The following is a 24,651-nucleotide window of genomic DNA, read 5'->3' as shown; positions in this document are numbered from 1 at the left end:
ATCAAAATACCCTATACATAAATTCAAATGCTACAAAAATTGGTAACAGCGCATACATGTAATTTATCAGTGATGTGTCACATTCCCATTTTAACGTTCCCGATTAACTATGCATTGGGCATGGGCTTAATATGTGCCCAACACATTTCATGAATAGACTGACAATAGTTGCAACATTTTAACAATAAACATGTATTTTTAATCTATATAGATAACTTTTCTGAATCAAATCCTTCTTTAGCATTCTCTCTCCACCTCATCAAGTCTCTCGGACACAATAATATATAATGCAAAAGCAGTGGTGCAGGAATGGTCATCGGTTTAATTCCCTTCTTTCACTTGAAGCAACATAGCAGATCTATGCAAGCGGATATGTACCTCTGTGTATTGTGGTAAACAATACTTTGGATAGGAGGAATCTCGCAAATAGTAACTTGACCAAATCTGCGATTCAATCCTCTTAAAGCACCACTCATAGATGAGTACCCTACTCTGTCCCTCTCACCTGCCCGCTTTAGCAATAATCTCCGTCTTGGCATGATCATAGGACACATATCAATTACCTAGCCATCTAGAAGAAAAAACAACTTATACTCTAAATTGGAACCCCAAGACAAGACAAGAATTCACATACACATAACATTAAGCATTTCCCTATACTAACAACAACACACATACACATTCCAAAGCTCTGCTATACAATACTACTCTTTAATTGAATTGCTATGTTGTATTGCTATGTTCGGGTTAACCTCTTAAATCTTACCTTTTTGTTCCAACCTTTGTTATTGAATTCACACCTGATCAATGCATGCGACTAGTTTCTCCATACACAAGGCATCTTGAAGCTGTCATTACCAACAAATAATTTTGGGCCAAGTATTAAATACATTTCAGTTAGCCTGTTAAATACTTTTTCCTTGTGTCATTACATTTTAATATACATAACTTAATTTCTGAACTTAATTATTTGGTTTCTTTCTATGTATGGATTGCATGGGTTGTTACCAACGTATGGTGAAAATTCCATGTCAATAGCACCTTTAGAAATATATTTACCTAGAAAAATGGTGACGTGTTCAATACTTATTTTACCTGCTGTTAGAGATGGATGAACTTCCAACGGGACGTTTCGCGAACATGAACCGCGAACGTGGCCAAAAGTTCGCAAACCGCAATGTTTGCGGCGGACCCCCATTGACTTCAATGGCAGGCGAACTTTAAAAACCTACAGGTCATATTTTTAGCCACAAAATACTTACTAGCTGTGCACACATAGTCCCACCACAGGGCCACTGACATAACACATGTATGAAGTGAATCTGGGATCGACAACTACAAGCATTCTTTTTTTATCTGTGAAACTTTGACAATTCAGGACTCAGGAGCGCATTAAGGCAATGGAGGAGAGGAAAGGGCAGGGTAGGCTATGAAGAGGGTGCAGGAGATGATCACCAGCACCGTGATATAGAGCACTGACACCAGCACCGAGATAGAGTGCACTGACACCAGCACCGTGATAGAGTGCACTGACACCAGCACCGTGATATAGAGCACTGACACCAGCACCGTGATAGAGTGCACTGACACCAGCACCGTGATATAGCGCACTGACACCAGCACCGTGATATAGAACAATGACACCAGCACCGTGATAGAGTGCACTGACACCAGCACCGTGATAGAGTGCACTGACACCAGCACCGTGATATAGAGCACGGACACCAGCACCGTGATATAGAGCATTGACACCAGCACCGTGATATAGAGCACTGACACCAGCACCGTGATAGAGTGCACTGACACCAGCACCATGATAGAGTGCACTGACACCAGCACCGTGATATAGAGCACTGACACCAGCACCGTGATAGAGTGTACTGACACCAGCACTGTGATATAGAGCACTGACACCAGCACCATGATAGAGTGCACTAACACCAGCACCGTGATAGAGTGCACTGACACCAGCACCGTGAGAGCACTGACACCAGCACCGTGATAGAGAGCACTGACGCAAGCACCGTGATATAGAGCACTGACAGCAGCACTGATACCAGCAACTCGCTGCTGGGCCCCAAAAATATGACACCGCTCAACCTCTTCAAACAGGAGGGTACGGGCATATAGTATGGTGTGCTTTTTTTGTACAAGGAAGTGAGCCAAATGTAGAAAAAAGGTTTGTGTGCTCGATTAAATAAATTGTTTATAGAGATATACATGGTCTACTGGTCACATGTGTTGAATTCCTCCGAGATCCATGCCTCGTGAGGTAGCCAACACTGTCGTGAGCTAGGTGAGTGCGCTTATCGGTCATGATCCCCCCTGCTGCGCTGAACGTCCTTTCGGACAGGACACTGGACAAGGGGCAAGCCAATAGTTCCATTGCAAATTGGGCAAGCTTTGGCCAGAGGTCAAGCCTGCCTACCCAGTAGTCCAGGGGTTCATCACTCCTCAGAGCGTCCATATCGGCCGTTAACCCGATGTAGTCGGACACCTGTCGGTCTAGGCGTTCCCTGATGCTGGATCCGGATGAGACCTGTTGATGAGTCGGCTGAAAAAATGACCTCATATCAGAAGTCACCAACACATTTTTAAACTGGCCTCTTCTTGCAGGCGCTGTTGGATTGGTACCCGCAACTCTTTCTCTGGGAGTGGGAATTCCTCCTCTGCCAGTGCACGCAAAAGCAGAATGCAGCATTTCTCGAAGCAAGGCCTGGAAGTGCTCCATTCTGACAGTCCTCTGTGACAGTGGTAACATTTCCGCCAATTTGTGTTTTTGTGTTGGGTCTAAGTACGTTGCCACCCAGTACTGGTCCTTGACCCTTATGCTTTTTATACGGGGGTCCCTGTTAAAACACTGGAGCATGAAGGCCCCCATTTGCACTAAAACTGGAAGCGGTGTGGTGGCCTGGCTCCTGCTCATCATCCTCCTCGTTCTCCTCTCCCCATCCACACACAACAACAGGGACCCCAGAAACGTTTAAAGCATGCTCTTCTTGGTCCTCCTCTTACGCCCCGGCACCATCCTCCTCTGACTCCTCTTCAGACTCCTGTTGTTGACTTGTCTCAGATAGAGTAGCCCCCCCTGGGAATTCATCCAGCATTGCGACTTCCGCATCTTCCTGCTCCTGCTCCTCCATGGCTTGATCAATGAAACGACGCAATGCACGCTCCATAAAGAAGGCATAAGGTACCATGTCACTGATGGTGCCATGGCTTGCGACTGACTAGTTTGGTGATCTCATCAAATGGCCGCAGAAGTCTGCATGCGTCGCGCATGAGCAGCCACTGGCGCAGCGGAAAAAAACCAAGCTCCCCAGAACCTGTTCTGCCGCAGAGTTCATACAGGTAGACGTTAACTGCACATTTCTGCTGGAGCAGCCTATCAAGCATATAGAAGGTTGAGTCCCATCGCGTCAGGCAATCGCAAATAAGACGTCTGACCGGCAGATTGTGTCGCCGCTGAATGTCAGCAAGGTGAGCCATGGCCGTATAAGATCTTCTGAAATGGGCCGAGATTTTCCTTGCCTGCCGCAAGATGTCCTGGACCCCAGGGTATTTGACAACAAATCGCTGCACGACCAAGTTTAAGACGTGTGCAATGCATGGCACGTGCGTAATTTTGCCCTGTTTCAATGCACTAAGCAGATTGGCACCGTTGTCACACACCACTTTAGCAACTGTCAAATTGAGCGGTGTTAGCCACTGATCTGCCTGTGAACGCAAAGCTAAAAGGAGTGCAGGGCCAGTGTGGCTCTTGGCTTCCAGGCACAACAGACTCAGCACAGCATGGCAACGTCTCACCGGGCATGTCGAATAGGTTCTGGGGAGCTTGGGCAGCGCAGCGGAAGAGACGCTAGCAGCAGAAAAGGAGTAGTCAGCCGAGGAGGAGAGGGAGGAGGATGGAGAAGGAGGAGGAGAAGAAGAGCCAGGCCTGCATGCAATCCATGGCGGTAATACCAAATCTACACGGGTGCCACGGGTTACATGCTTGACGGCCATCAGGAGGTTCACCCAGTGGGCAGTAAAAGTGATCTACCTTCCCTGCCCATGTTTGCTAGACCACGTGTCTGTGGTCAGATGTATCTTGGCACTAACACTGTGTGCCAGAGATAAATTCACTTGCCGCTGAACATGGCCATATAGCTCTGGGATGCCCTTCTGTGAGAAATACTTCCTTCCTGGGACCTTCCATTGTGGTGTTCCAATGGCCACAAATTTTCAAAAGGCCTCCAAGTCCTCCAGTTTATATGGCAGTAGTTGGCGGGCTATCAGTTCTGACAAGCCAGCCGTCAACCGTTGGGCAAGAGGGTTATCCGGCGTCATCATTTTTTTACGCTCAAACATTTGGCCCACGGAAGCCTGCCTTTTTGCACAAAAACGTGAGGATGGCGTGATGGAAGGTGGAGTGGAGGACAATTGTGAGGAGAGAGGAGAAGGAGAAGTAGAAGACGAGGCTGGATGGTGAGAGCCTGGAGTGTGGCTTTGTGTGTTCCGTTGCTCCCACTGCGTTTGGTGATGGCAGCTCATGTGCCTTCTTAAGGCGGTTGTCCCTAGGTGAGTGTTTGGCTTACCGGGACTTATGCATTGACTGCAAAGATTGCAGATGGCAACACTATTGTCAGCAGCAGACACATTAAAAAAAGCCCACACTGCGGAGCCATGTGCCGGCGTCCTGGGAGCACCAGATGTGACCGTACATGGTTGATGCCTCGCTCCTGATACATTAGCAGTCTGCTTTGTCCCTCCTGTGCAATGTAAGTTCTTCCTGCTTCTCCTCCCTATCTGCTGGTCCATATCTCCCTCTGAACTCCCCTCCTCTTCCTCTCTTGTGGGCACCCACGTGACATCACTAGACACGTCATCATCGACATCACCTTCCCCACCGCTATAATTAGAAATCTCGGAGTAGGCAGCAACAGGGGGGACCAACCTCCTCCTTGGGCTGATCTGGGTACTGACGCCAGACTGCTCAGTGGTGGTTGTTGCTACTTCCTCTTCCTGATCCAATGCCAAGAGTGGATGCGCATCGGAAATGTCTTGATATGGATCGGAAAATAATTCCTGTGACTCAAGCGGAAGGTATATGGTGGTGGTGGTGGTGTTGGTGGTAGTGTCTTTGGGGATGCACACAGCAGAGAGTGAAGAAGAGGGTGCAGATCGAGAGAATGAGGAGGGTGCAGAAGAGTAAGGCTGAGTGAGCCACTCAACCAAGTCTGGTGCGTCCTTTGACGTAATCGCACGCACCTTCTGCAATTTGCCACTTTGGCTCAAGCCTGTTGCATCTGCCTTAATCCTACCACCCCTGCGGAAGGGCCTGCCTCTTCCTCTGCCTGTCATTTTTTAAATGACCCTGTGACAAAAGTCTCTAGAGAAGTGCAGTATGTATGTGGAAGAAGGTATATAACACCCCGCTTCAATCTGTGGTTTTTGGGGGCCACTTGTCTATCACACCAGTTATAATACTTTTTTTTATTGCGTTTGTCATTCTTTGTAGTATTGCTGCAGAACTGCTCAGCAGTCACAATGCTGCACAGTGGAAATGCACTATACTATGCTTTCTGTATGTGCAAGTATTTTATATGTGTATTACATACCTATATACTGCACACCAAATAGTACACCAATACAAGTCCTTAAAAGGACCTTTGTGGACCTAGTAGCTAGTGATTTGCAGACTGTCCCTCAGTCCCTACACTAATAAAAGACTGCTGCAGAATAGGGCAGCAGCCAGCAGCAGTGCACCACAACCCTGTATATTGTACACCTATATCAATCCTTACAAGGACCTTTGTGGACCTAGTAGCTAGTGATTTGCAGACTGTACCTCAGTCCCTACACTGATAAAAGACTGCTGCAGAAACCAGCATTAATCTGCAGCACAGCCCTGCACTAGCACCCTATATATTGTACACCTATACCAGTCCTTAAAAGGACCTTTGTGGACCTAGTAGTAATAGCTAGCTAGTGATTAAACTGACTGTCCCTGCTCCACACAGTGTCCTGTCCCTATACTGACAAAAGACAGCTGCAATCACCAGCACAGCAATGCACCATCACCCTATATATTGTACACCTATACCAGTCCTTAAAAGGACCTTTGTGGACCTAGTAGCTAGTGATTTGCAGACTGACCCTCAGTCCCTACACTGATAAAAGACTGCTGCAGAATAGGGCAGCAGTCAGCAGCAGTGCACCACAACCCTATATATTGTACACCTATACCAGTCCTTAAAAGGACCTTTGTGGACTTAATAGTCATAGCTAGCTAGTGATTAAACTGACTGTCCCTGATGCACACAGCGTCCTGTCCCTACACTGACAAAAGACAGCTGCAATCACCAGCACAGCAGTGCACTAAACCCTATATACTGTACTACACCTATACCAGTCCTTAAAAGGACTTTTGTAGACCTAATAGCTAGCAATTTGTGTCAATATAGTCTCTCCCTGCTCCACACAGCGTCCTGTCCCTACACTGACATAAGACAGAATGTAAAATGGCCACCAGATCAGGTCTATTTATAAGGTAGGGGGGGGTGTCAAATTGTCCATGTTCTGAAATGTCTCAATTGGCTGTCATGTACCCCATGATGGATGTGTCATCATGGGTCAAAGTTCTTTCAAACTGTAAACACATATGTCTGCCGGGCGAACAGCGGCAATAGTCCGCCGATCGGGCAAATCGCGAACACGCAAAATTTGCCGCCAACAGTTCGGCCATCCCTACCTGCTGTATATATGGCCTGTACAATATTAATAATAAGTAGAAAGTAGCTACCCCAAGTTTCAAAATGCCGGAAAGTCTCTGTGTGCAAAATGAGCATTATTTACCAAGTCACTGTATACATCCCTTAAATGTCATTTTAGTCACCCGATTATCATAGGCACATCGCTTGGAGCTACTATGTAAGGCTAGGCTAAGTTATATTCTGTGCAGGAAGTAATATAATGCTACTTCCTGTTTTGAATTAAAAGGTAAGTCAACAAGAATAATGTTCAACCTTGCTGTTTGGAAAGCAAAGAGACTTGTTAGCATCTAATGATTCACTAATCTACAGAAATGTCATGATAACATATGACATTGTCAATTTAACATTTTTCTATTTTGTGATGTTAGGCAGCATAGTTTTTAATAACACACAGAATACACTGGCTTAGGTCAAACTTATTTTTGACTAATACGGTATTTTATCTTCTTATTTTAAGAACCTATACTTGCTAAATGGAAATATATGTGTGAGCGTCTGTATAAAGTGTCTACAGCAATTTTCCATTAACCCCTAAATTTGAACTCTGTCCGAAATCTATTTTTCTAATCCCTAAATCCCACCGACCTTTAACCCATCCTTCCAGGTTTTTACTTTCCATTACCCGATGAAGTCATTAGCAAACAGAAGTGTAGCGCCCTCATAGGTAGGTTGCTAGGATGTATATACTTAGAATACCATGGTCTCCTGCTTAACAGGTAACTAAGGTAAAATATAGTAGTTTCCTGCCTAACAGGAAGACTGAATTGGTGTAGCTAGGGAATTCTATGTGTTTAACAAGCATACCTCCCAACTTTTGAACTTCAGAATGAGGGACACTTGAGACAGGAAGCAACTGATGACACACTTTTGCATAAATGATGGAAGTGTGCGTTACACAAAGTGGATTCAGGAATGCATTACGTACAGAGTACAGGGTTCAGGAGTGTGCTATGTACAGTAGAGTGTGCCTTGTTCAGGAGTCTGATATGCACAAGGAGTGCAGGGCTCAGAAGAGCACTAGGTAAAGACTGCAGGTTTCTGGAGTGCCTTTTTCTTAGGGAGCAGGGTTCTGGAGTGTGTTACGCACAGTGTGCAGGATTCAGGAGATTGCTAGATACAGAGTGCAGGGTTCTGGAGTGTGTTATGTACAGAGCAAAGGGTTCTGGAATCCGTTATGTACACAATTAGGGATGAGCCGAACACCCCCCGGTTCGGTTCGCACCAGAACTTTCTAATGGTCCGCAAATTCGTACGAACTTTAGAACCCCATTGAAGTCTATGGGACTCGAACGTTCGAAATAAAAAATGCTAATTTGAATGGTTAATATGCAAGATACTGTCCTAAAAAGGGTTTGGGGACCTGGCTCCTGCCCTAGGGGACATGGGTCAATGCCTAAAATGTTTTTAAAAATGGCCGTTTTGGCGGGAGCACTGATTTTAATGACGATTAAAGTGAAAAAAAAGAAGTGAAATATTCCTTTAAATATCGTGCCTGGGGGGTGTCTATAGTATGCCTGTGAAGTGCCACGTGTTTCCCGTGTTTAGAACAGTCCCTGCACAAAATGACATTTAACAGAAATAACGTCATTTAAAACTGCTTGCGGTTTTAATGTTATATCTGGTTCCGGCAATATGGATGAAAATCATTGAGAAAAATGGCATGGGTAGCCCCCCCTGCCCATTACCGGCCCCTTTGGGTCTTGTACGGATATTAAGGGGAACCCCGTACCCATATTAAAAAAAGGAAATACGTGTGGCCCCCAGGCCCTACATACTCAGAACAGCAGTATACAGGCGGTGCAAACAAAACAGGGACTGTGTAGGTTTGTTGTGTTAAGTAGAATCTGTTTGTAATTTTCAACTGGTACATTTTTAAAGTGTAGCTCCAGTCAAAAAATCTATTTTTAAGCTTTTTGGAAAACATAGGGAAGGGTTATCACCCCTGTATAATTTGTTTTGCCGTCCGTCTTTTTTTCATCTCACTTCCTGTTGTCTCCTTCCGTTTGCAAGTAGGAGACGTTTGTAAGTTGGATGTTTGAAAGTAAATGCTATATAAAAGTGTAGCGCTTCTCAGAAAATTTTTAGACACCAAACATAATTATGCCTTCCTTATAAGTGCAAAATTATACAAATGTGCTCAGTGAAAAATCTCACTGTGGAATGGTGCGTATAACACATAAATTCTTACATAAATATTAATGGCTTAAATAAACATGTATTTGTGACTCAAAAATGAAAGAAAAAACTTTTCCAAAAAAATATATTCCAGAAAACGAAAAAAAAAGAAGAAAAAAGGGGGAAAACAAAGTCCCAATAACACAGTACAGAGTCCTTTGTGTATAGTATCGTTCTATAATCCACAAGTGTGCAGGAAATATGTTACACCTCCTTTCAGAGAAACTCGTGCAATAACCACGTGAAGATTCCCGTCATCAGGCGAATTGAACGCTTACCGGAATAATTGGATCCTCACAAATTTACATTTGGGGGATCATACAGACTTTTGCAACCATATGCAGATTTTCACAGCAACCAGTTATCCAGGGGGGCCTCGAATATAAACAATCCCTTCATATGTTGAGAGGTAATTTTAACTCCAGCCAGATATATCCATAGGCATGTTTAAATACATACGAAGAGAAAACAGGGACCAAAAATAGTGTAATTCCGTTTTTATAGAAAAATAAAAGATAAAAATACAAAACTCACATGTGTACAGTAGTTTAAGCGCTTAGCAAGGTAAAACACGATTGCTAAGCGCTTAAACTACTGTACACATGTGAGTTTTGTACTTTTATCTTTTATTTTTCTATAAAAACTGAATTACACTATTTTTGGTCCCTGTTTTCTCTTCGTATGTATTTAAACATGTTCTTCCAACATATCAGCGGAGGAGGAAGAGGATAGACAATCAACATAACAGGACAGTCACTCAGCATCAGCATAGGCAGTCTTGAAGGGATGTGATATTTCAAAAAAAATTATTCGGTTACATCAGCTACAGGTGCTTGGTAGCTGTGGGTGATCCAAGACTGATTCATCATGATGAAGGTCAGTCGATCAACTGAGTCAGTGGACAGGCGCACCCTGTGATCGGTAACAAAGCCACCAGTAGCACTGAAGGTGCGTTCCGAAAGAACACTGGATGCAGGACAGGCTAGTAGCTCAATTGCATACCATGCAAGCTCTGGCCAGTGCTCCATCCTCAAGACCCAGTAAGCCAGAGGATTTTCGGTGGGAAAGGTGTCCAAGTCTGACCTTGCCCCTAGGTATTCCTGCACCATGTAAATCAGACGCTGGCGATGGTTGCTGGAACCGATCATACCTTGGGGCTGCGGACTAAAAGATTGTCTGAACGCATCGGTCAGATGGCCACCTTCTCCACCACTCCTGACCGATGCCTCAGCAACACGTTGTCCAGGACCAGGAGTTTGTAACCTCCCAGTCTCTGGGAACGCGTTGTACAGACCTTTCTGCAAGGCCTCCCGGAGATGTCTCATCCTCTGCTCCCTCTGCGACTGCAAGATAAGGTCAGCAACCTTACCCTTGTACCATGGATCAAGGAGAGTGGCCAGCCAGTAATGGTCCCTCTCCTTGATCCGAAGAATACGAGGATCCTTCCGCAGGCTTTGCAGGATCAAGGAGGCCCTGCAGCATAGGTTAGCTGAGGAATTAGGTCCGGAGTCCTCTGGGTCACTAAGGACAACATGATCCGCAGCCACCTCCTCCCAGCCACGTACAAGTCCACGGGTTTCTTTGGACTGCAAATCATCCCTACAAGACTGCTGCTGCTGCTGATGCTGAGTGCCAGCCTCCACCTCCATGCTGACACAATCATCCGCCTCCTCCTCCTCTTCCTGTGTGATGGGTGGCACAGCAGGAACACTGTCTGGATAAAGGGGGCCTTGAGAGGCAAGGAAGTACTCCTCTTCCTGCCTCTGTTCTGCCTCAAGTGCCCTGTCCATTATTCCACGCAGTGTATGCTCCAAGAGGTGGACAAGAGGTACAGTGTCACTGATGCATGCACTGTCACTGCTTACCATCCTTGTGGCCTCCTCAAACGGTGACAGGACAGTGCATGCATCCCTGATCATGCCCCACTGGCGTGGTGAGAAAAAAACCGAGCTCCCCTACCCTGTCCTGGTGCCGTAGTCGCACAGGTACTCATTGATGGCCCTCTGCTGCGTGTGCAGCCGCTGCAGCATGGCCAACATTGAGTTCCACCTGGTGGGCATGTCACATATAAGGCGGTTCTTGGGCAGGTTCAACTCCTTTTGGAGCTCAGACAGCCGAGCACAGGCATTAAATGATCGGCGGAAATGCACACAGACTTTCCTGGCCTGCTTCAGGACATCCTGTAAGCCCGGGTATTTGCCCAAGAACCGCTGCACCACCAGGTTAAGGACGTGAGCCACACAGGGCACATGGGTCAGTTGTCCCTGTCGGAGGGCGGAGAGGAGGTTAGTGCCATTGTCGCAAACCACCATTCCTGGCTTAAGCTGGCGTGGCGTCAACCACCTCTCGGCCTGCCCCTGCAGAGCTGACAAAACATCTGCCCCAGTGTGGCTCCCATCCCCCAAACAAACCAGTGCAAGCACGGCATGGCATCGTTTTGCCTGCGTACTTGCGTAGCCCCTGGAACACCTACGGAGCACCGCTGGTTCTGAGGACAGAGCACTGGAAGAGGCCATGGAGGAAGAAGAAGAGGTGGGGGTGGAGGAGAGAGGTGTGTCACAACCAATAGTATCATTTTGGAGGCGTGGTGGCGGAACAACCTCCAACACTACAGTACCTTTTCCTGCATCCTTCCCAGCTGCCAGAAGAGTGACCCAATGGGCCGTGAAAGACAGGTAACGTCCCTGTCCATGCCTGCTGGACCATGAGTCAGCGGTAATATGCACCTTACCGCTGACCGCCCTGTCCAGCGAGGCAAGGACATTGCCTTCCACATGCCGGTAGAGAGCCGGAATCGCCTTCCGTGAGAAAAAGTGGCGTTTGGGGACCTAACACTGAGGAACCGCACATTGTACAAACTCACTGAAGGGGGCCGAGTCTACCAACTGAAAAGGCAGCAGTTGAAGTGCTAGCAATTTAGCCAAGCTAGCATTCAAACGCTGGGCATGTGGATGGCTGGGAGTGAACTTCTTTTGGTGGTCCAGCAGCTGGGGCAGGGACATTTGCCTGCTATAATCGGACATGGGTGCACTGCTAGCTGAGTGCCCGGAAGCACTTGGCTGTGACACACCTAATTCTACACCTTCATTCCTCTCAGAGCAGGTTTCAGAGAGGACTGAAAGTATAGTGGGGTTGGAGATCCCAGCTGATGAGGAGCAAGGAGAGGTCCACTTTGTTCTTTGGTGTGGGTCTTTGAGGTGCGCTTGCCAACGAGCTGCATGGCAGGTCAACATATGTCTGGTCAAGCATGTGGTGCCCAAGCGGCTGATGTTTTGGCCATGCGAGATACGCTTGAGACATATGTTGCAAATAGCAGCGGTGCGATCTGATGTACTCGTCTCAAAAAAGGCCCACACCAAAGAACTTTTAGAATAACGCGCAGAGGCAGCTCTGCGGTGTGATTCAGTCGTGTGCTGCCCTTAAGTTGGCGCCCGGAGGGAATCCTGCCTCATTGGACATGTGCCTCCTCCTCTCTCCTACCAGGCACCCACATGGAGTCAGTGCCCTCATCATCCCCTCCCTCTTCATCGCTGGAGCAAACCTGGCAGTATGCTGCAGCTTGTGGAACATGACTGCCAGATTGCTGTCCTTCTTGAGCATCCCCTCTCTCTGCGCTCACGCTACTGCCTTCCTCTAGCTGAGCACCATCATCAGAGCCTACAAAACACTGTGCATCCTCCTGGAGCATGTACCCAACACTGTGCTCAAAGAGTTTAGGAGACTCCTCAGGAGGACATGGTGGGTCTAGGGAAGGAGTCACTGATGATGACACTGAGAGGAGAGAAGACGATGCGTTGGCAGCTGCTTTGCTAGTACCCTGAGACTGGGTGAGAGAGGATGAGGAGGATGAAGAGGGCTAGGTCATCCACTCTACCAAGTCTTCGGCATGTTGCGGCTCAACATGTCCAGCTGCCGAAAAGAAGGACAAGCGTGTCCCATGGCCACGTGTTAATGATGACGATGCACCACGTCCACGACCAGCACTGTTGTCTCTAGACACAGAGCCTGTTTGCCCTCTTTTATCGGCTCGCGCCTGTCTGCCTCTCCTTGCTGGCCTTCCAGACATGGTAATGGCCTGAAGGGAGATGGGAAAACCAGCAATTGGGTAGTGTATATTGTGCTGGAGGCACACACAACACCCACTAACTCCTGCAGATGGCAGATGGCTCAATTAGAGAAGAGCTATATAGGTGGATATAACGGTGTATTCTGCGGTCAGGGCACACAGACAGCACGCAGAATCTCCTACAACTGACTGCAAGCTCTATTTAAAAAGAGCAAGATAGCTAGCTATATAGGTGGATATAACGATGTATTCTGCGGTCAGGGCACGCAGACACGCACAATCTCCTACAACTGACTGCAAGCTCTATTTAAAAAGAGCAAGATATCTAGCTATATAGGTGGATATAGCGGTGTATTCTGTGGTCAGGGCACGCAGACAGCACGCACAATCTCCTACAACTGACTGCAAGCTCTATTTAAAAAGAGAAAGATAGCTAGCTATATAGGTGGATATAGCGGTGTATTCTGCGGTCAGGGCACGCAGACAGCACGCACAATCTCCTACAAATGACTGCAAGCTCTATTTAAAAAGAGCAAGATAGCTTGCTATATAGGTGGATTTAACGGTGTATTCTGTGGTCAGGGCACGCAGACAGCACGCACAATCTAATACAAATGACTACAAACTCTATTTAAAAAGAGCAAGATAGCTTGCTATATAGGTGGATATAACGGTGTATTCTGCGGTCAGGGCACGCAGACAGCACGCACAATCTCCTACAACTGACTGCAAGCTCTACTTAAAAAGAGCAAGATAGCTAGCTATGTAGGTGGATATAGCGGTGTATTCTGCGGTCAGGGCACGCAGACAGCACGCACAATCTCCTACAACTGACTGCAAGCTCTATTTAAAAAGAGCAAGATAGCTAGCTATATAGGTGGATATAGCGGTGCATTCTGCGGTCAGGGCACGCAGACAGCACGCACAATCTAAAACAAATGACTTCAAGCTCTATTTAAAAAGAGCAAGAAAGTTCACTATATAGGTGGATATAATGGTGTATTCTGCGGTCAGGGCCCGCAGACTGCACGCACAATCTCCTACAACTGACTGCAAGCTCTATTTAACCACTTGCCGACCGCCACACGCCGATGTACATCGGCAGAATGGCACGGGCAGGCATAAGGGCTTACATGTACGTACCTTGCCTCCCGCGGGTCGGGGGCCCGATCGGGCCCCCGCCTGGTGCCTGCGGCGGTCGGTATTCGTTCGGGAGCGATCCTGGACGAGGGGACGGCCATTCATTCATGGCCACCCCCTCGCGATCGCTCCCGGCGAATGAAATTGTCCGGTGACATCACTTCCTCTCCTGTAATGTAAACACAGGAGAGGAAGTGATGTATTCTCTCCTCCGTGACGGTAGTTTTCGTTCCGGCCCCGAGGAGAGAGCATCGGTGAGTTGCACAAGCACTACACTACACAGTAGAACATGCCAGGCACACTCACACCCCCCCTTTCCCCCCCGATCACCCCCCAATTACCCCTGCCCCCCCCAGTCACAGTGACACCAATTGCTTTTTTTTTTTTTTTGCATTGGTGTCATTTGTGACTGTAATAACTGTTAGGGCAGTTAGGGTTAGCCCCCTTTAGTTCTAATGTGCCCCCCTAACCCCCCCAATAAAGGTTTAACCCCGTGATCACCCCCCGTCGCCAGTGTCACTAAGGCAGGGTTCACATTGCAGCGGTTTATGAGAACGAATGTGATTCGCACCGCACTGCAGTGCAAATCACATCCGATCTCTGTGCGATTCGAGTTCAGCCATTCGCCGCACCCGCCACACCCGCCGCACCCGCCGCAAATTCGCACGGGACCCTTTTTTTGGCCCGCAGCAGAATCGGATCGCATGGGTGTTCACACCATGCGATCCGAGTTTGCAGATCGCACTGCGATATGCGAACTGATCTGGGGGTGTCAGTAACATTTCACTGACACTCCCAGCAGTTCGCATAGGGCAGTGTGAACTGCCGCCGGGAGGCATGCGATGCGGGAACCCGCCGCGGATTCGTGGCGTTTCCGCATCGCTCCAGTGTGAACCCAGCCTAATAAGCGATCATTTTTCTGATCGCCATATTCGTGTCACAGGTGACGCTAGTTAGGCAGGTAGGTATTTAGGTTCGCCGCAGCTTTTTATAGCGCCAGGGACCCCCATATACTACCGCATAAAGCCCCCTGATTGCCCCCTAGTTAACCCTTTCACCAGTGATCACCATATAACTGTTACAGGTGACGCTGGTTGGTTAGTTATTTTTTTATAGTTTCAGGGCACCCGCCATTTATTACCTAATAAAGGTTTAACCCCCTGATCACCCGGCGGGTGTCATTTGTGACTGTAATAACTGTTAGGGTAGTTAGGGTTAGCCCCCTTTAGTTCTAAGGTACCCCCCTAACCCCCCCAATAAAGGTTTAACCCCGTGATCACCCCCCGTCGCCAGTGTCACTAAGGCTGGGTTCACATTGCAGCGGTTTATGAGAACGGATGTGATTCGCACCGCACTGCAGTGCAAATCACATCCGATCTCTGTGCGATTCGAGTTCAGCCATACAGATAGTATGGCTGAATTCGTGTCGCACCCGCCGCACCCGCCGCAAACTCGCACGGGACCCTTTTTTTGGTCCGCAGCAGAATCGGATCGCATGGGTGTTCACACCATGCGATCCGAGTTTGCAGATCGCACTGCGATATGCGAACTGATCTGGGGGTGTCATTAACATTTCACTGACACTCCCAGCAGTTCGCATAGGGCAGTGTGAACTGCCGCCGGGAGGTATGCGATGCGGGAACCCGCCGCGCATTCGTGGCGTTCCCGCATCGCTCCAGTGTGAACCCAGCCTAATAAGCGATCGTTTTTCTGATCGCTGTATTAGTGTCACAGGTGACGCTAGTTAGGCAGGTAGGTATTTAGGTTCGCCGCAGCTTTTTATAGCGCCAGGGACCCCCATATACTACCGCATAAAGCCCCCTGATTGCCCCCTAGTTAACCCTTTCACCAGTGATCACCATATAACTGTTACAGGTGACGCTGATTGGTTAGTTATTTTTTTTATAGTTTCAGGGCACCCGCCATTTATTACCTAGTCTCACTAGTGTACCCCTAAATTTAGGGGTGTCTACTTTCCAAAATGGGGTCATTTGGGGGGGGTTTGTGCCATCTTGGCATTTTATGGCCTTCAAAACTGTAACGCCCTTAGAAAGCCTGAAGGCGGTGCTTGGTTTTCGGGGCCCCGTACGCGGCTAGGCTCCCAAAAAGTCCCACATATGTGGTACCCCCGTACTCAGGAGAAGCAGCAGAATTTATTTTGGGGTGTCATTTCACATATGCCCATGGCATGCGTGAGCAATATATCATTTAGTGACAACTTTGTGAAAAAAAAAAAAAAAAAAGTTTGTAATTTTCCCGCAACTTGTGGCAAAATATAAAATATTCCATGGACTCAACATGCCTCTCAGCAAATAGCTTGGGGTGTCTACTTTCTAAAATGGGGTCATTTGTGGGGGTTTTGTGCCATCTTGGCATTTTATGGCCTTCAAAACTGTAATAGGTAGTGAGGCGTGAAATCAAAAATTTACGCCCTTAGAAAGCCTGAAGGCGGTGCTTGGTTTTCGGGGCCCCGTACGCGGCTAGGCTCCCAAAAAGTCCCACATATGTGGTATCCCCATACTCAGGAGAAGCAGCAGAATTTATTTTGGGGTGTCATTTCACATATGCCCATAGCATGTGTGAGCAATATATCATTTAGTGACAACTTTGTGTAAAAAAAAAAAAAAAATTTTTTGTCATTATTCAATCGCTTGAGGCAAAAAAATAAAATATTCAATGGGCTCAACATGCCACTTATCAATTTCCTCAGGGTGTCTACTTTCCAAAATGGGGTCATTTGGGGGGGTTTTGTACTGCCCTGCCATTTTAGCACCTCAAGAAATGAGATAGGCAGTCGTAAACTAAAAGCTGCGTAAATTCCAGAAAACGTACCTTAGTTTGTAGATGTGACAACTTTTGCGCAAACCAATAAATATACAATTATTGACTTTTTTTTTACCAAAGACATGTGGCTGAATACATTTTGGCCTAAATGTATGACTAAAATTGAGTTTATTGGATTTTTCTAATAACAAAAAGTAGAAAATATCATTTTTTTTCAAAATTTGCGGTCTTTTTACGTTTATATCGCAAAAAATAAAAATCGCAGAGGCAATCAAATACCATCAAAAGAAAGCTCTATTTGTGGGAAGAAAAGGACGCAAATTTTGTTTGGGTACAACATTGCATGACCGCGCAATTACCAGTTAAAGCAGCGCAGTGCCAAATTGTAAAAAGACCTCTGGTCATTTACCAGCAAAATGGTCCGGTCTGAAGGTGGTTAAAAAGAGCAAGATAGCTTGCTATATAGGTGGATATTTTGTTAATAGTTCTCTGCTACCAAACATACAAGAAAATCAAAACTTTACAAAAACAACATCAGTTAATATTCACATTACACTTATAACAAAATCATTTGAAACCACAACATCTGTGGAACTACATAACTATACTTTACATATCTTGAACACACTCATCCCCAGAGGAGAAATCTATAAGTTTAGTCTCTCCCTTACTGCTAGGCCCTGGTGAGGACCTAGACTCTACCTCAGGTAGTGGGACCTTTTTCTTCTTTTTTTTTACTATGCTTCTTTTTAACCGTTACCCAGGTTACTTCACCTTCCTCATCCGATACCTCTTTAGGACACTTTTGAGCGCCCTTTACTGACACCTCCATCTCCTCCTCCCCGGTCTGGCTCTCACCCGCTGAGGAATCAGATGAGGAGATGGCAACAAAGCGACCACCAGATCGATGCCACTGAGGAAGAGGAGGGGGATCAGAAACTGGGGGACAAGATCCCTGCGCCACACCCCCAGAAGGGAGAGACATGGGAGGCACCACGGACCCAACCTCACTTGTAGAAGCCTGAACAATACTATCAGGAGCCCGGGCTACATTACCCGACTGAACCCATTTCTCTTTTTGTGGCACCTTACGTACCTTTTGAGCCTGGGGTTCCTCCCGCCCCCCTGGCCCAAAAATGTCACCCTGCCCCTCCCTTCCAGATCTCTGCCCTGTTGGGGGCGGAGCAGCATTACCACCTGATCTACTGCCCGCTGCTGCCTCTCCCCTGTACGCCTTGGAGCATCTACTAAATGGATGCCCCATTTGACCACAGAGATTGCAGCAGATCAGACCACAAGTCTCCCCTGAGTGCCCAAATTTATTGCACCAGGATCCTATCCCTTCCCAGGAAGACACTACCCGGAACATGTGCAACTGTATTGCCAGCCCTTTTTAACTTGAGTGCTCCATGCCCCAGTCCACACCCCGCGTTCATCCAAACATTTATTTAGGGGACACTGCAATTGGCCATGTCTCCCCAACCAAGTTGCAATGTCCTCTGGGGACAGACTCTCATTTCTGACTAAAACTGTTACATTTTTGATATCCTCCTGCCTACTCAAGGGAATCATGCGGAACCCCTTCCACGGATCGGTCCCCCTGATCAAGCCAAACAAAGTAATGAAAAGTTCCATGATTACCACATTCGTGAAGCTTATGTCAAAATCAAGGGAACCCGATGGGTGGATCACTGCAAAAATTTCCCCCACCTTGATCCCCAATGATAGGATCATATCCACAACCTGGCCCCTTGTATGGCATTGGCCACTCCCCTCCCACTTTAACTGTACAACATTCCTGTGCTTGCGCTCAGGACCACCTGTCCCCCTAGACCACGAATTTGCCCCGGAGGACTGATCAGCCGGGGGCACCCGGACGTTACCAGCCCCAAACTGATGGTACAGGTGGTCCAGCGCAACACTTGACCCTACCACATTAGCATAGGAACGTCTTTCTCCTAAGGCTGTTAACAGCCTCACTTCTGGTGTACCCCACAGAATAGACTCAGGGAGAGGAGCCTCCGTTACAGGAAAAGGGGTAGCAACCGGGGGCAGAACAGCAACCCCCTCAGCCTGGGGACACCTACTCACCTCTCCACCCTTACTAGACTGTTCCATTGGAGGAGCCTCCTCCTCTGAACTATAGAAGAGGGTGTTCCATTTCTCTTGCCAAGCTACTTCTGCATAGGCCCCACAGGAATCTACTGGGATCTGTCCCTGTTCCTGTTGGGACCCCTCCAAACCCCGGATATAATCCATAGCAGGGCTGTCATCACCTAGCTCTCCCATGGGACAATCCCCCCAGGCGGAAACCTGACCCGGCTCTAAACCATTGGATATCTCCATATTATTATCAGTCCCGCCAGCATTCTCTTGACAAGATGGAGTACCGGAAGTCCCAGGCGTTACTGACCGGAAATGCCCCCCGCGGTCCACCTCCACTTCCGAGATCTTCACCTCCGGCCTCGAACCATCCCCACCAGGAACAGACCCGCCTACCGGAAGCGCGTCACCCGCACTCGTTACATTCCTATTGGACCCCCGCCCAATAGCACCGCCCTCCCTCCCACGGGAAGACGGCGCTCCACTGTCGGCGGCCACCATTACCAAGTCACCCGGAGTTTTGGCGCTAGCCTTCACTGTATCTTCAACCACAGTGACGGCCAAGCTGTCCTTACTCTTCTCACTCCCTCCACACCCTTTGACCCCCTTCCCCTTACCCTGAGTCCGGCTTGCAGCAGCGGCAGCCGACAACTCAGCTGACGGCGTGCCCTGCATTCAATCACCGGCCGGGATCATGGGGGACCGTTTTGGTAAGTCCGGATCTTCTACCAGTCTTGCTAGCCGTACTACAGGAACCCTCTCTCGTTTTTCTTTAAAGTCTTTCTTCACCTTGCTATCCTTCTGATGTTGTCTCCCTCCTGCATCACCGGGACCCAAACTGCCACCCGGGGTCACAGACATACACACAGGCTGGTTCCCCTTAGGCTTACCTGGCCCCTTTGCAGTACCACCGGGAACATCATTCTTTGCCTTGGGGTTTCTTCTCCCATCTCCGTTCTCCTCCGCACTTCCTTTTACCGGGGATGTCTCACTCCTGGCCGGGGTTGCAACCACAGCTTCATTCACGTCTGGGGCCTCCACCAATGTTGGGGTTACCAGCTCCTTTTCCTCTTCATCTGTCTCTCCATGGGTGTCCTCCATAGAGGGACCCTCCATCCCTCCTTCTGGCGTTGCGGCTGCGGTTAAACGCTGTTTGCGGCGTCTTACCGCTTGAGAGCCTTCATCACACGCCACTCTCATGACCTTTTCTATGCCCAATAAAAAGTCTTTCTCGCTTGAAGCACTCTCAATTAGATTTGACAGAAGCTCACCAAGCATGTTACACTGCTTTTTCAGTCCATCTATGGCAGCTTTAAATTCTGATCTCTTCCTGATACCTGATCTGTCGCGTCTATTCCTCAGCTTGGCCAAAACTTTCATTTTTTCACAGTAACAGCGAGAAGCCTTTACCATTAAGCTCTTGGCTTTTCTTTTCCTCTCCGCAGATTTCTCTACATCCTCTCCTGGTTGTCTCAGAGACCAGTCAACCAAGTCAAGCTGGTTTTCTAAGTACAGCCTCTCCTCCTTAACAAACTCCTGGAGTTTTAGGGCACCACGCCTTTCTTCAGGCTGAGAAACAGGCCCCTGGCCTGGGCCGACTGAAGCCATCAGCTCCCTCTCCACCTCCACCACTCTGGAAGCTCTCACAGATCAGAGCACGCAGCCAGCACGCACAATCTCCTACCGCTGACTGGAAGCTCTATTTAAAAAGAGCAAGATAGCTAGCTATATAGGTGGATATAGCAGTGTATTCTGCGGTCAGGGCACGCAGACAGCACGCACAATCTCCTACAACTGACTGCAAGCTCTATTTAAAAAGAGCAAGATAGCTAGCTATATAGATGGATATAGCGGTGTATTCTGCGGTCAGGGCACGCAGACAACAACCACTACAGAAGAGCAAGAACGCAAAATCGGCTGATAATGAACGGTGTATACTGTGTTGAAGGTACACAGAACACCCACTAACTCCTACAGACGCCAACACACTACACAAGGCCACCGCGCTGGCGGCCTTATATAGTGTGGGGCGTGTACTACACAGCCTGAGCTATGATTGGCCACAGGCATCCTGCCTGTGGCCAATCATGGCTCTCCTCGCTGCTGGCGCTGTGATTGGCCAAGCATGCGGGGTCACAGTGCATGCTTGGCCAATCATGAGCCAGCAATGCACTGCGATGGCGCAATGCATTGTGGGCCGTGAGCGCCACACGAATTTGGCGCGAATGGCCCATAACGTTCGGTATTTGCTGAACGGGCGAACAGCTCATCCCTATACACAAAATAGGAAGCTACATCTGAAGCCCTAGACACCATACAATACATATCGCTGGTCTACTTCCTGGCATGCAAATCTACAGGCATTGTAGATAACCCCATTTGGGGTCGACAATTGTGTCGTTTTGGGGTGTTTAATATTAAGTTACCCCCTTCTGCCTCTGGGAAAAGTGGACAGCATATTTCTAGCCCACATTCCGAATTTGTCTAAGGAGGATGGCGTCTGGCGATACCACACCACTACCATGCCACTCATTGCTCCATCACGCCACTCATTGCCACCACGTCACTCATTGCTCCATCATGGTGCTTGAATGATTTTGATCCTGTTTAAGCGCTTTTATTATATACGCATTTAAAAAGAAGTACTACTATACTACCAGTTCCTGCTCTCTACCCCTGATGAAGGTTCTGTAATAACAGCAACTGGAAACGCGTCAGGTGTGGGATATCTAGGAGAGTACCATTTGTATTTGTATAGATGTTGTTTTGTTGTAACAATTTTGGTTGTATTTTTATACTGGACACATCTCATGTCCATATGTCTCTTTTTATTACTCTGTTTACTATGAATAAAATTATGTTTTGGTGCTGGTGGTCTCTTAAAGTCCCACTCAAGGGGGATTTTCTTTTGTGATGTACACAATATAGGGTTCTGAAGTGTGTTATGCACAAGGTGTAGGGTTCTGGAGTTACGCACAGAGTGCAAGGTTCTGGAGTGTGTTATGTACAGGGAGGTAGGTTTTGGAGTGTGTTATGTACAGGGAGGTAGGTTTTTGAGTGTGTTATGTACAGAGTACAGTGTTCTGGAGTGTGCTATGTACAGAGTGCAGGGTTCTAGAGTGTGTTATGCACAAGGTGCAGGGTTCTGTAGTTACGTACAGAGTGCAGAGTTCTGGAGTGTGTTATGCACAGGGTGCAGGGTTCTGGAGTGTGTTATGCACAGGGTGCAGGATTCTGGAGTTACGTACAGGGTGCAGGGTTCTGGAGTTATGTAAAGAGTGCAGGGTTCTGGGGTTCTGGAGTGTGTTATGCACAAGGTGCTGGGTTCTGGAGTGGATTATATACAGAGTGCAGGAGAGTGCTGGGCATAGTGTATGGTTCTGGAGTGTGTTATGTACAGAGTGTAAGGTTCAAAAGCGCTAGGTGCAGAGTGCAGTCGTCCATCCACATCTCACTACTGCCTCTCTCCTCTGCCCTCATCTCCCCTCCCCCTCCCCAAAGCTCCACCATCTTCCACTTGTTTACCTTTGTAGAAGCAGCAACTTTCTGTAGCTGGCTCTTCCATCCACTGCAGACACAGCTTCCTTACGCCTTTCAGTGCACTGGGTGCACACTCATTTTCAGCTCCTGAACTCCCCAAGCAGGAAGGAGATAAGGATTAGAGGACAGCTCACCTCCCGCCTCCACTTGAACACACTGCAGTCAGCTAGTCCAGCACTTTTACCAACTGTAGTGCAGAGCAGGAAGGCTGTTTAAGAAGCTGTGGGAGAGATGTTACTTTCAGGCTTCTAAATTCTAAAGTGAAAGTGGTGATCCGTGAGTGCAGGGCTACACAAGACTGGAAAAAAACCTGGGGAGGAGAACAGACAATTGATCCTGACACTTTACATCTTTGTCTCAGCCAGCAATGTATGTCAATTTCTGGCTGAATAGGACCTGCAGCAGTGTGAACATCCAGGGCTTGGTGAGCAAGCCAGCTGGATGTACACTGTGCAGTCCCGATGGCAGACTTCACCTGTCAAATCCAAGCTGTGATGTCGGGTATGGGAGGGACTGCTACCCAGACCTGCCCATCTGTCAAACAGCCAGTGTAATGAAAGAGCCAACCAGAGCTGTCAGGTTTTTTTTTGGTTCAGCTTGCTGGTTGAATGAGAAAAAATTAATAGTGTGTACCCAATTCGATATTCATGTAAATGTCAGCTTTAATATCTTCCCACACCAGGGATGGGCCTTGGCACAGAGCAAAGCATTCACCAGGTGCCTTTGAGACAGACAGATGGCAGGAGAGTGTGGGGATGGTGTCAGCAATTGAGGCGCTAAGCTGTAGTACTTACCTTTTACTTTGATCTGAATGGACGATGACAGGTTCTCTTCACTGCCAGACACCACTAAGTGCCTGATCCTACTCTCAAATCTCCTGTAGGGGGCCCCGGAGCTAACACACTGGACAGAGCCAATCTGCAGAGAGATATAATATCTGCAATGAAAGATCCCACCAATACATACAGACATCTGAGGAGGAGGCCAGCATGACACATCACCCCCCCCCCCCCCCCTTCCCACCAGAACAGTGTATAGATGGAACATCACACAGCATGAGGTACCTAAGAAGTGATGTCCTCAGCACTGTACATAGTGATTGCACAATAAGAAACATCATGACTGCAGACACACAAACCTCCTCAGAAAGCAGCTGACATGCTGGGACCTGTAGTCCCTCCTGTAACTGTCTCAGATACCCCACTGTCCAATCAGAGCTGAGCCTCCTCCCACTATACACTCAGCTCACATTCACCTCCAGTGTTCTCCCTGTGTATACTAACAGAAGCTGCTCATGCCAGAAAGGATGTAGATGGAGGGGTGTTACTTAGATACAACATGCTAGAGGGGAGGGGCTGCTGTGCTCTGTGTAAGGAATGAATGGGGATGTGTGGTGTGCGGGATGTGATAGGGAGGGGGAGGAGCACTCCAAGTAATGATGTACAGTGTGAGCCGACTCTCATTAGACTGGGTGTTTGACAGAGGGGCGGGTCCAAGTAGCAGTCCCACCCATAGCCGACATCACCGTTTGGATTTGACAGGGGAAGTCTCTCATCGGGGCTGCACAGTGCACATCCAGCTGGCTTGCTTGCCAATCCCTGGATGTGCTAGGTGTTCACACTGCTGCAGGTCCTATTCAGCCTACAAGTTGACATATAAGCAACATAATTGTGCGGGACAATGCCCCTGTACAGCGGAATAGCGGGACAAAGTTCTGAATGCAGGAAAGTCCCGCCCAACCTGGGACTGTTGGGGGTATGAACAAGTGTTACTGGATTTGCATTGATTCATCTGTATCCAGGCAGTTTTGGAAATTGCTGGGTTGACAGGAGTGGCTCATGTAGATCCGTGGCATGAATATGGATGCCATCCCAGCCAATTGCAGGCATAGGGCCCTATGTAAGCTAGGAAGGGGTATTTATATTCAGTGAGGGGACACTGGAAGAGGGATTTTGCCTGGAGAGGAGAGTCCAGCTGAGGAGGGGTCGCTCTGCCCTCCTCAGCACATCAGGCTGGAGGCCTGGAAGCTGGAGAGCTGACCTATGTATTCTGAAGTGCTGACTGAGGGCTTTTCTGAAGTCATGCCTA

Source organism: Lithobates pipiens, unplaced genomic scaffold (genome assembly GCF_037356315.1).
Source record: "Lithobates pipiens isolate NorthernLeopardFrog02 unplaced genomic scaffold, aLitPip1_a1.2 Scaffold_18, whole genome shotgun sequence".
NCBI lineage: Eukaryota > Metazoa > Chordata > Amphibia > Anura > Ranidae > Lithobates > Lithobates pipiens.
This window is presented reverse-complemented; position numbering follows the sequence as displayed.